Source organism: Cibotium barometz, chromosome 3, assembly GCF_041138505.1.
Source record: "Cibotium barometz isolate CiBa-2024 chromosome 3, ASM4113850v1, whole genome shotgun sequence".
Taxonomy (NCBI): Eukaryota; Viridiplantae; Streptophyta; class Polypodiopsida; order Cyatheales; family Cibotiaceae; genus Cibotium; species Cibotium barometz.
This window is the reverse complement of record NC_141048.1, coordinates 73,797,344-73,809,688: the sequence shown is the minus strand read 5'-3', so window position 1 is coordinate 73,809,688 and position 12,345 is coordinate 73,797,344. Positions and strand designations below refer to the sequence as shown.

Below are 12,345 nucleotides of genomic sequence, written 5' to 3'. Positions count from 1 at the left end.
GATAGTCCATATAGCATCATTACCATGTACCGATCTCAGCAAATCCATAATGAAATCCACGGCGATGCTTTCCCATGGTTCTTGTGGAATAGGTAAAGGCTGAAGCAAACCAAGTGTCTTGTGCCTATCAAATTTGACTTTCTGACACACCAGGCACTCATGAACATAAGTTTCAATATCCCTGCGTAAATCTGGCCAAAAGAAATATCTTTGCAAAGCCTATGTAGTGGCTAAAATACACAATGACCTACATACGAAGGAGCATAACACTCTTCCATAACCTTTTGGTGCAACTCTTGGACCACACAAATGCGATTTTTCATCATTAGAAAACCATCTCATATTGAATAAGATGGGACAGCACTACCACCATTCAAATCAACCCAAATAAGCTAAAAATCTGGCTCCAAAAAGTACATATCTCGCATCCCTAACAAGTCCTGATGATAGGCGGTAGTCATTGTATGCACTTGAGGCCTACGTAACAAAGTATCTCCTACCAAATTCTTCTTGTCCAAAGTATGCAAAATTTGAAAATGAAATATGGACAAGAAATTTACCCACCTTAGATGCTTTTCAAAGAGTTTAGGCTGTGTGAGAAAATGCCCTAACTCTAATGATCAATTTTAACCATAAATTTTGCCTCCAAAAGATAATGTTTCCATGTTTGTAGGACATGAATAACGCGGCCAATAACTCTTTCTCATAAACCTGCCAATACAATTAGGAATGTTGCAGGCGGCGTCTTTCAAAAGCCAGTGCATGCTCCTCTTGATTCAAAACAACCCCCAAACAATCTCCACATGCATCACACTCGACCACAAAAGGTATGTGCAAGTCTAGAATAATAAGAACAAGCTCTGAGATGATGGCGTCCTTCAACTTTTGGAAAGCTGTTATTTCTGAATCAGACCAACGGAATGCAGCCTTCTTCTTCCTTAAATCATGCAACGGAGAAGCCAAGAAAGCTAAGTGTCGAACAAATCGATAATAGTAAGAACATAGACCACAACATCATCAGAATTCCCTTCACGGGATTGTCTACGAGGTTGCCGTGTGAACCCACTTGCCCTCATCATCAGAAACATCGCCACGGCTTTTCAAGTAAGCAACAACCAACTCTCCAGATTTCTCAATCCCCATATATTGGACAATGGCATCAAAAGTGACCACATTTGCCTTAACCTGAGACTTGGATTCAATAACCCTCTGTACATCCGCGTCCCTTTGCAAGGCACAGAGCTCTTCAAGCTCATTCATCAAAGCATCAAGATCCTGCTGATCTTCAACCCTAGCAGATAATTGTGGATCGTTACCCCTGGTAGATGGGACACTTTTTGGTCTGCAGGGTTTGGTCCTTTGGGTGGACAGGGAGGAGTATGCATGGTTATTGCAGATGTATGGCGGCAGGCCATTGTGGATCGAGGGATCATTGTGCCTGGTAGAGCACAGTATGTCATTCTGAGGATGCATGATGAGCTATTGGGTGTGCTCAACATCTATGCGCCCAATCATGCTAGTGCCAGAGCAGAGTTCTGGACTCAGGTTACAGATGCATTGCCAGAGGCCGCACATTGGTGTGTTGGGGGAGACTTCAACACGCTTGAGGACCCGGCAGATAGGGTGGGAGGCAGTCATGTTACAGTGCACGGCACGGAGCTTGCAGCTTGGGACCGGTTTTGCATGTCACTGAGGATCACTGATGCATGGCAGCATGGGGCTTTCTCCCGGTCTCTAGACAGTCTTAGTTTCTCTCGGTCGGATCGCCGGCAGGGAGGGACTAATCTATCTCGGATTGATCGCTTTTATGTGGGCGATTGGTTAGGGGAGCGAGGGGGCTCCGTCGGCATTCTTGCTGGCACCTCATTTTCAGACCATGCGCCAGTTATATTGACATTGGAGGAGGGGACACGGGAGCCCAGCTTGCAGTTGAGGATCCCAGAGAGGGTACTTGCAGATCCCAGTCTCGCTGAGGACATTGAGAGGATCTGGCATGATAGTCAGTGCTCTGGCCAGGATGCAGCGGGCCAGTGTGCCCAGGGACTCATTGATCTTAGCTCTTTTCTACACGCTGCAGCTTTGACACGACTGGGAGAGATTCGCGAGCGGGAGCAACGGCTGAGACGCAGCCTTGCTTCGCTACAGCGCCTTCAGGAGCAGCAGCCTGCATGTGAGTGGGTGGCGTCCCAGCTGAGCCAGGCACGCCAGGAGGTTAGAGAGGTAGAGGAGCAGAGACATGAGTTTTACTATCGTCGTCAGGCCTCTCAGTGGACGCAGCTTGGTGATAGAGTGACTGGGGAGTTTTTTGAGATCACTGGACCCCGTCATGCGAGAGCAGGAGTTCGCCAGCTTGGTGGACCGGATGGATCGATAGCTACTGAGCTCGGGGAGATCAGAGCCATTGCCACTGATTTTTATAGTGACCTGCTTTCAGCGGAGCCAGCCACTGAGGATCGAGATGTGTGCAGACAGACTGTGTGGGCCCATGTGCAGAGGAGGGTCACAGACCATATGCGCACAGTTCTAGGTGCGCCTCTGTCAGAGATTGAGCTTGCTGAGGCCTTGAGGGTCCTGCCGCGACATAGTTGCCCAGGGGAGGACGGACTGACGCCGGCCTTTTTTATGCGCTATTGGGACCTTTTGGGGCCAGGCCTCCGCAGGGGCTTTCAGCATGTTTTGGACACTGGGGTGATGCCGCAGAGCTTTTCAGAGGGCTTGATCTATCTTATCCCCAAGGGGGAGGGAGTATCGGATGACATTCGGCATTAAAGGCCTATTACGATCCTCAATACTGTCTACAAGGTCTTAGCAAAGGCCTTGAGTTTGAGGATCCAGCCCTTCCTGGGGGAGTTGATTCATGCTACTCAGACAGGATTTGTCAAGGAGCGCAGTATCCTTGACAACATCTTTACTTTCTGGGAGGCGACGGCCCGAGCTAGGTTTCTTGGCGAGGACTTGGTCGTGATGCTTCTCGATTTTGAGAAGGCATACGATAGAGTTGATTGGGGATTCTTAGAGGGCACTATGCTACGCCTGGGCTTTGAGCCAGGATGGATCAGAGGGGTGGCAGCTTTGTATTCCACAGCTCGCAGCCAGGTGCTGATTGCAGGAGGTCGGGGGCCGAGTTTTGAGCTGACCAGATCAGTCCGTCAGGGGTGTCCTCTCGCCCCTTTCCTTTTTCTCTTCTTTGCGGAGGCTATGAGTATCTATTTGGGTTTGAGAGGACTTCAGCTCCCAGTCCGGGGGGAGGATTTGCTTGATGCTGAGTTTGCAGACGACACGGGCTTATTTTTGCATGGCCAAGAGGCCAATCTTATTCGGGCAGAGCAGTCGCTCCAGGTTTTTAGTGCAGCTTCGGGAGCATTGATCAATTGGCGCAAGACAGTGGCCTTTTGGATCAGTAGTGCTCCCACTCCGGCATGGAGCCCGGACCCCGGTTTTAGATGGATTCCTCCAGGCACAGCAGTGCGGTATTTGGGTGCCAGATTGGCCTTGATTTGTCACCTGAGCAGCAAATTGCCCCTCTTCTTCTGAGCATTCGGAAGAAGCTATTGTATTGGAGTACAGCTCGACTATCCTTGGCTGGGAGGGTGGTGGTGGCAAATCAGGTGCTGTTAGCGACTATGTGGTACATTACGTCTTGCTGGATTTTCTCGAGCTCTTGCATCAGCCAGGTACAGAGGCTGATCAGGAGCTTTCTGTGGTCTGGGCGGGACGGTCAGCCAGCTCGGGCAAAGGTTGCATGGGCAGTTATTACACTTCCGCTGGCTCAGGGCGGTTTGGGCATTATAGATCCAGTCGATCAGAGTAGAGCCTTATTGGGGAAGCTTATTGTTCGGGGGTTGCTTCCAGGCGCTGAGCCTTGGAAAGAGCTCCTCTTGCAGCGACTGCAGGCCCGGGCGCCTCCTGCAGGGGGTACTTGGGCACCAGAGATTCGCTGGATCTTCATAGAGATGAGGAGGACAGGCCTCAGTAGAGGATGGGAGGACAGATTTGCTTTGAGTATCCTGAGAGCTTGGGAGCTGCTGAGACCGGGGCTCTCCCAGCGGCCTCCTTCTTGTGTTGAGGAGCGGGCCAGGCAGCCGCTCATCTGGAGCCCAGCGGTTCGTACAGAGCAGGGTCATATGCTGGGTTCTCGGCCTCGTCTAGCCTGGAAACCTTTAGCGGCAGGCCCAGCTCGTAGTTTTGGAGACTGGCAGGCTTTCTGCAGTCTACCAGAGGAGACCCAGGTGGAGAGGCTGAGTCACTTCAGAGGGGGGTTGATTATGCGGGATGATATTCAGGAGGCACTTACAGAGGAGTGGTTCACACCTCTCGAGCCAGTGGCCCCACGGTGGATGGGAGCCTTTACACAGTTGGAGATCCTGATTGCTATCAGAGCTAGCACTGAGGATGGCAGATGCCTCTATTATGAGATTCAGGATGAGGGCAGACTCCAGAGAGTGGAGGTGGAGTCGCCTTTGGTTGCAGAGTGCACCTTTCAGAGGATTCGGGTAGTGGCTGCCGCTTCTCGGAAGTGGCATATTGACCCCGACCCTGCTGACGTGCTCCCGGATTGGCGCATATGGGCATATGCAGCGCGCCCCTTGGCCCGGCTACAGTGGGACCCCGGGGAGTACGAGTGGCATGATCCTTATGCATCCCTTGAGGCCACAGAGATCACCTTTTTCCAATATACTGTTCGGCTGGGACGGCATATTTTGACGGCGAGGAGGACGGTTTCTCCAGCGGCAGCGGGGCATTGGCGATTGCAGGGACTATCACAGGAGTTCCTGGAGGATTTCTGGGCTCGGCTCTGGGCTAGTCGACAGGCTCGCAGGATCTCGGCTTTTCAGTGGCTGGTCGCCCACAGGGGCTCAGCAGTTGGCACTTGGCTTGTTTACAGCGGTCTTCCGGCGGCCTGCGTCCGATGCGGCCACCCTATGGAGACACAGAGACATTGCCTTTGGGACTGCCCTCAGGCACAGCAGATTTGGCTGCGGATGCTGCGTATTCTGGCCCCCCTCTCTCCAGAGGGTATGTTTACGTGGGGTGCCGCTGCTTGGTCGACTTTGTCAGGGCCTGCTATGGGCTATGAGATGGAGCAGGGCAGTCAGGCCATCAGATTTATTAGGGGCCAGCCTCGCCTGGTTCCGGCACCGGATTTCTCGTCCGCCAGCTGGACACAGGAGAGGGATTTACGATGGGAGCTCCTCAGCAGCCTCACCATCTGGTTCACCTGGAGGGCCCGGTGCTTTACGGCCTTTGAGGGGAGATTAGAGCCACCAGCAGAGACTGTTCGGGGCCTATCCACATGAATCCAAAGACATGCTTTCCACATGAAACCAAAGACCTATATCCGATAAACCATAGACTTGTATCCATAAACCATAGGCCTGTTTCCTCGATACCAAAGTCCTGTTTCCTCTCGAAAAACCAATGTCCACTTTCCATGACAGATAAACCCACATATGCACCATCCAATCACGGTGCCAAAACCCCAGGGTTGTTTTCCATAGCACCAAGCGAGAGAAAAATAGAGAACCTGTAAGCAAATCCCTTAGCGCATATAAGTTCGACACGAAGAGAAATCACACCATCTCTCCCATGAACATTGTCCCGTGCATCTAAAGCTTGTTCTCCTGTTCAAAGTCTCTCGTACATCCATGGCACACAAAAGAGAAAACACACCACGCCGTTATGGTGAGAGAGAGAGGTTATACAGTGGTCGGCTGTCTCTGTCCAACAGTTCTTTCCCCCTGTCCCCCCTGGCGCCTCCTTGAATCCAGATAAAATTACTGCTGAAAAAGAGGCGGGTGCAGAAGAAGGGGGGGCAGTGGCAGGAGCAAAAGGGCAAAAGCAGCTAGGGCAGCAAAGGCAGTGGGGCAAGCGGGGGCAGTAGAGGGGCAAGTGGGGACCGCAGATGGGCAAGTGGGGGCTGCAAAGGGGCAGGCGGGGGGAGCACAGGGGCAAGCGAGAGCTGCAGAGGGGCAGGCGGGGGCTGTAGAGGGGCAGGCAAGGGCAGCAGAGGGGCAGGCGAAGGGCAGGCGAAGGGCAGGCGGGGACTGTAGAAGGGCAGGCGGGGGGCTACAGATGGGAAGGCAAGGGCAGTAGAGGGGCAAGCGGAGACAGCAGTGGGCAGGAGGAGGCAGCAGAGGGGCAGGCGGGGGCAGGACAAAGTAGCGCAAGCTCACCAGTCTACGCCGGATATTTGGGATTGGTGTGCCCAGCTCTCCTAGTTCCCGTCTTTTGACCGCCACGTGTATTAAAATAGTCCTGCCCAGTTTGTACAACTTATAAGTTGTCCGGTCACTTATAAGTGAGTATGGACCTACACCAATAAATATTAGTATGTGAAATCATAAAGCTCTAAATTGGGTTTTTAGGGACACTTATCACCTGTAAAACACATGTAGACCACCTGTGAGTCCCAAAAAGGTGTGCACATACACATCCACTGAGTGCCCAGGCGTCCCCGGCCCCATGGACAACACAAGCAGTAATCTCAAGCATTGTCCAGGCAAACAAGACAAGTCATCCAAATTTAAAATCAAAGTCATATGAACACACACATGAGTGCAGCTACACTAGAAGAAACACCCATCTGCTTAGTTGTATCAAGTAAAGTGTTCACGGCTTCATGATCCTTCCGGAATCTTCCCAAAACATAAATACATGTATTTGGAATATCTCAGCCATATGCTCTAGCTTGATGTTCTTCTGCACTAGAATGAAGTGTGTCTGCTTGCTAAACCTGTCCACGACAAATCAAATAGCATCATTCCCTCGAGGAGTCTTGGGTAAATCCATTATGAAGTCCTTAGTTGTAAGACCCATACAATACTTCCCTACATAACATACTTCCCCTCCTAAGACAATTCCACTCTTGGAATAAACAAGGGAAACTCAAACTACATCTGACAACTTACTCCATAATCTCGTTCACACATGTTTAATCTTTCCACATACTGACCTATATATGCTCCAGCTTAGTCATAAGCCACCACTCCTACAATACTATCTCCGTGGGACAAAAGAAATAATCAAAACCAAATAAAGGTTGTAAAAAACCTGACGTTGCATGCGCGGAAGCCTTGTTGTACTTACCTAGCCCTAAGCCTACTGATTAGGAACATTAATGCAAACACAGAGAATATGACTTACCACACCATGGCCTTTGGCCTTCCAAAACAAGACTGACTTCTAACTGAATAGACTGTTTAATGACCTGCCCCATAAGGGATCAAATGATTTATGTTGTATGGTGGACTAGTCTTATATAGGCTCCAATTATGGCCTATAACCTAGCCGACTGCTATCGGCCAGTTCCATTTTGCCACTTGCCTTTGATTAGATATCTTGATAACACAATTAGCTAGTTTGGTGATCTCTAATATAAAATGCTAAAAAGCCTTGAATGCTCACATCGGCCAACCTTGATGGTACCCATATCTGAGCACCAGTTGTAAGCCAACTTCTTGAAGCCTGATACTAGTGGACTTGATGCTTCTTCCTTGCCTGAGCCTGCTAGTACCCTAAAACTACTACCTAAATCAAGGATTAGATATGAGGTTAGCCATGTCCATGGTTGTGCACCTGACATTCCCTCCTACTAAACTTGATGATGCGTTGGAAACCTGTGATCCTTCCTCCCTGGACTATTGACTCTGTACTTGGACTGCTTGACTTCTGACACTTTAACAGTCTGTCACTCCTCTAATTCCACTCTAGGTCTAGTTTGAGAACTGTGCATCTTTTTCACTTTGTTCCCATACCTGCAATTCCCTTCCCTTAACACAGCTATGGTCACCTAAGAATGATCATGCCTGTTGCTCCACCTTTGGAACTGATCTAAGATCCAATGGTATGCTCCTTTGAGCACACAACTCCCAAGAATGCTTTCCTCTAGCTATGACTGCTGCAGACCACCTCATAAATGTTGCATTCATTTTATAGTTGAGTTCTTGCTGAGCCTTAATGATCTGATACCAATATTGCATGCACGGAAGCCTTGCTATATATATATATATATATATATATATATATATATACCTTCACAAGGTCAGAAAAATCTGAACTTACAAACTGAGAGATTTTGGAAAGAAATAATAGTGAAGAAGGACAAAGACAAAAACAAAGCATTTGAAAGATCAAAAATAAATAAACTAACAAACCTAGCTACTAAGGAGAGGAAATCAAAAGATAATATCAAATGAAGAGTTTTAATTAAGACATTAACCAAAAAAAAAAAACCAAAAAATACCAAAAACAAAACAAACAAATAAAAAAACAAAAAACAAGAAACAAGAAAACAAAACAAAACAATTACATGAATGAAAGAAACTTTAAAAAATAAAATAACACACACACACACACAAAAGCATACACACACTTCTTCTTAATAAGAACTTAAACCTTTTGAGCTGAGATACTAAACAACAACACAAAATAGCAAAACAGAGAATTGTAAACTCTAGACCTAAAGCACTTAAGAGCCAGAACCAAACATTAAGCTAAACTTTACAAAAAGACTTTGACTCAAAAGTGCAACCATTGACTCCAATGTCTGTCCGAACATGAAGTGTAGGTTCATCAACTCTATCATGCATAGCGTGGACAATAAGCTATGACATCCCCACTAACATCATCACTGCCCTTGGCGATTGCAGGGACTATCACAGGAGTTCCTGGAGGATTTCTGGGCTAGGCTCTGGGCTAGTCGACAGGCCCGCAGGATCTCGGCTTTTCAGTGGCTGGTTGCCCACAGGGGCTCAGCAGTTGGCACTTGGCTTGTTTACAGCGGTCTTCCGGCGGCCTGCGTCCGATGCGGCCACCCTATGGAGACACAGAGACATTGCCTTTGGGACTGCCCTCAGGCACAGCAGATTTGGCTGCGGATGCTGCGTATTCTAGCCCCCCTCTCTCCAGAGGGTATGTTTACGTGGGGTTCCGCTGCTTGGTCGACTTCGTCAGGGCCTGCTATGGGCTATGAGATGGAGCAGGGCAGTCAGGCCATCAGATTTATTAGGGGCCAGCCTCGCCTGGTTCCGGCACCGGATTTCTCGTCCGCCAGCTGGACACAGGAGAGGGATTTACGATGGGAGCTCCTCAGCAGCCTCACCATCTGGTTCACCTGGAGGGCCCGGTGCTTCACGGCCTTTGAGGGGAGATTAGAGCCACCAGCAGAGACTGTTCGGGGGATTTGGCAGGAGTTGATCCACACCCTGCGAGGACAGTACGACCGCATCCGGGGAGACTCGGATGAGGCGATTTTACGACGCCAGGCCTTTCATACCACTTGCCGCTGCGGCCCGTTCTACACCCTACACACGGGATCCCCCCGTTGGCACTACAGGCCACCTGTTTGGCTCTTTCCCCCCCCCATTGTATGATTTAGCCGCTCAGTCCTTTAGACTGATGCTTGTATTTTGCAGCACCTAGGGAGAGTCTCCCGGGCTGCCATGATGTATTCACTGCTCTTCTCTCTGTTAGGAGCAGGAGAGATCTCTTTTGTAGCCCTACGGGCGTTTTTTACTTAACTAATGAAAGGATCTTTTCTCGGGAAAAAAAAAAAAAAAAAAAAAAACATCATCAATGCCCAAGAGTAGGTGCAGGTTTATATAAGGTTGGTCCAAAAGAACATGCTTTATAAAACCAGTGAGCTGAGTTTCTATCACTCTCCGGAGGTGATGGGCATACTCACCCATGATAGAGACTTGCACTCAAAGTCTGCTCTATCACTCTAAAGTATAACAACAAAGAATCACAAAACATAGGAAAGAACCACACTAAGTCTATATTAAGCTAGAGCGAGAAAGAATTACAAAAGGAATAAACAAGGCCTACTCTAAGTTAAAACAACAAACCCTACTATAAGCTAGAACAAGCCACTTTTACAAAAAAGAGCATTGAATTATGAATTAAGTGGGCTTTTCAGCTCCCCACTTCTATAAAACTTACTCCTTATCATTTTAAACATTCCAAAAGCTGAAATACCAAAGATAAACTTACTACAATTCATGAAAGAATGAACCTTTTTCAAAATCTTATTGAAACTATAACCTTTTTCGATAAGCAGCAAAATAAGATGGCATGATTGAGAGGTAAAGGAAAATTTAGTAGAGCAAAGACGAGAGAATCTAAAAAGTTGAGAGCAGATAACACCATACTTAGCTGTATCAAAAATATTGGAAGAAAAGTGTGGCATTCGAATGACCTTTAAGTTAGCATATTGAGGTTGTAAGCGTTTGTCATAAATATCTACTATGAAGCCTGAAGATAACTGAGTGATCTTAAGTTCAAAAAAGCACAACTATCGATATTCGAGGTGCGGTTAAGTTCGCAAAATTCCTTGGGATAGATCCCTCCACCTAAGGAATTTGGATTGATATACAAAAACTCTTGAAAGGAAGGAATGTCGAGAACGAAGAGGTCATCTACAAAACGTCTTACATTACAAAGTTTGTGAAGAAAGACTTGACAAGTATTAGCAGAAATAAGGCGTTCCATAAAATCAAATTCATAAGTAAAAAGATAAAAATTAGCAAGAAAGACGGCACAATTGGTACCCATGGAAATACCAATTGCGTGCTTAAATAAAGAGTCGCCTAAGGATATATAAAGGTTATCTAGGAGAAAATTTAACCAAGTACAAATGTCACCTTTGTCTAGAATTTTGGTGAATCTTTTCTTTCTCTTATCTACATCTTGATTTTTACTTTTTAACCAAGAAAGAAAAAATGCAAAGCTGACTTTTCTACTAATAAAGCCTTGCATCTATCCTTTCTAATCTATAGGCAAAAACTTTCGTCATAAGGGATCTAATCCTTACACGTAAGTCTTATAAGTCTAGTTTGGGGTATAAGGTCGTGAAGTCGAAAGTTTGTAGGCATAAAGGAGACGACTTTTCAGCCAAGCTCCGAGAGGAGTTTAAGAATTTCAAGACGGGAACTACTCCTTCAGAGTCTTTTACGACCCAACTCGTGTCTATAGGCACATCAACATCTTTAAGAAGATTTTTCCAAAGGTCATGGACACTAGGTAAAATGGCTTTAAAGCAATGACTAAGCCATTTACAAACATCCGTCAGAGATGTACTGAAGCAATGACTAAGCCATTTACAAACATCCGTCAGAGATGTACTGAAGCAATGACTAAGCCTTGCTATACTTGATCCACACCTTGAGCCTACTGATTAGGAAAATGACTGCTTTATTTTCCGTGTATTGATATGGTACAAAAAGTAGTTAATGTTTGTACAGTTGCTATGGCCTTTGGCCTTCCAAAAGAGGACTGAATTATGACTTTCTAGACTATGGCCTTTGGTCTTCTGAAAGAGGACTGACTTCTAACTGAATAGACTGCCTAATGACCTGCCCTATAAGGGATCAGGTGATTTTATCCATAATTGATATAAAATGCTAAAAACACCCTATGAATGCTCATGTCGGCGAGCCCTGATGGTACCCATATCTGAGCACCTGCTATCAGCCAGCTTCATGACGCTTGATACTGGTGGACTTGTTGCTTCTTCCTTGCCTGAGATTGCTAGTCCCCTAAATCTACCATAAAACTGCTACCTAAATCATGGATCGGATCTAAGGTTAGCTGTGTCCACGGCTGTGCACATGACACCCAACAATCTCCCAACCTCCAACTCCCATGAAATCGGACAACTTGCAATCATGGGGAGAGTTATCGTAGCTGATCATATTACCTATCCACACCAGGATTAGGTAATTCATGTTCTCGTACCTACGGGATCCATCTCTGCTTGCAACACCTCAGAACTTTTGGATACTCTCAAATACACCAATATTCCCTCGGAAGACTTTCTCCATGAACAGTTCCTACCAACGTAGAACTGCGCTCTATCCTAAGCACTACTGATAGAATCCTGTCGTGACTACCATCTCCTACATATCCATCAAGAAATCTCTAATTGCATAAATCTGAATACCCTAAAGTCTTGTCGTTACCAAGGATCTTAGGCAAACTCGACCATTGGGATATACCTCTCCCAATCAAATGGTTGCCCAGAGACCTATGCACGAACCATATCCTCCAAACCTAATTCACCCTCTTTGTTTGCCCATCAAGCTAAGGATGATCTATAAATTCCTCTCTATCTGAGAATCATCGAACTATTCACGTATCTCAGCGCTCTCATCATGAATAACATCAGAGAATGCACTCATCAAGACCATGTTCAAAACAAAACACCTCTTATATTAGGCATGTGTTCAAACCATAACACCACTGATAAAACCCTCCCGCAGCCCCCTCGCCTGCCCCTGAGGATGCCCCCATTAGGCTTTCTCTTTCGCTAGAAGAGGAAGCGAGCCTCGCCGCAGAGGTGGAACGCCT

The 12,345-nt window shown here is 47.1% G+C and overlaps 1 protein-coding gene and 1 pseudogene across 4 annotated transcripts in view; both read right to left on the bottom strand.

Annotated features, from left to right (window-relative positions):
- LOC147640514 (pentatricopeptide repeat-containing protein At4g18975, chloroplastic-like) overlaps positions 1–12,345 on the bottom strand; it is a 142,819-nt gene that overhangs the window by 84,123 nt on the left and 46,351 nt on the right. The window lies entirely within an intron of this gene.
- On the bottom strand, positions 9,893–10,551 carry LOC147640515 (uncharacterized; annotated as a pseudogene).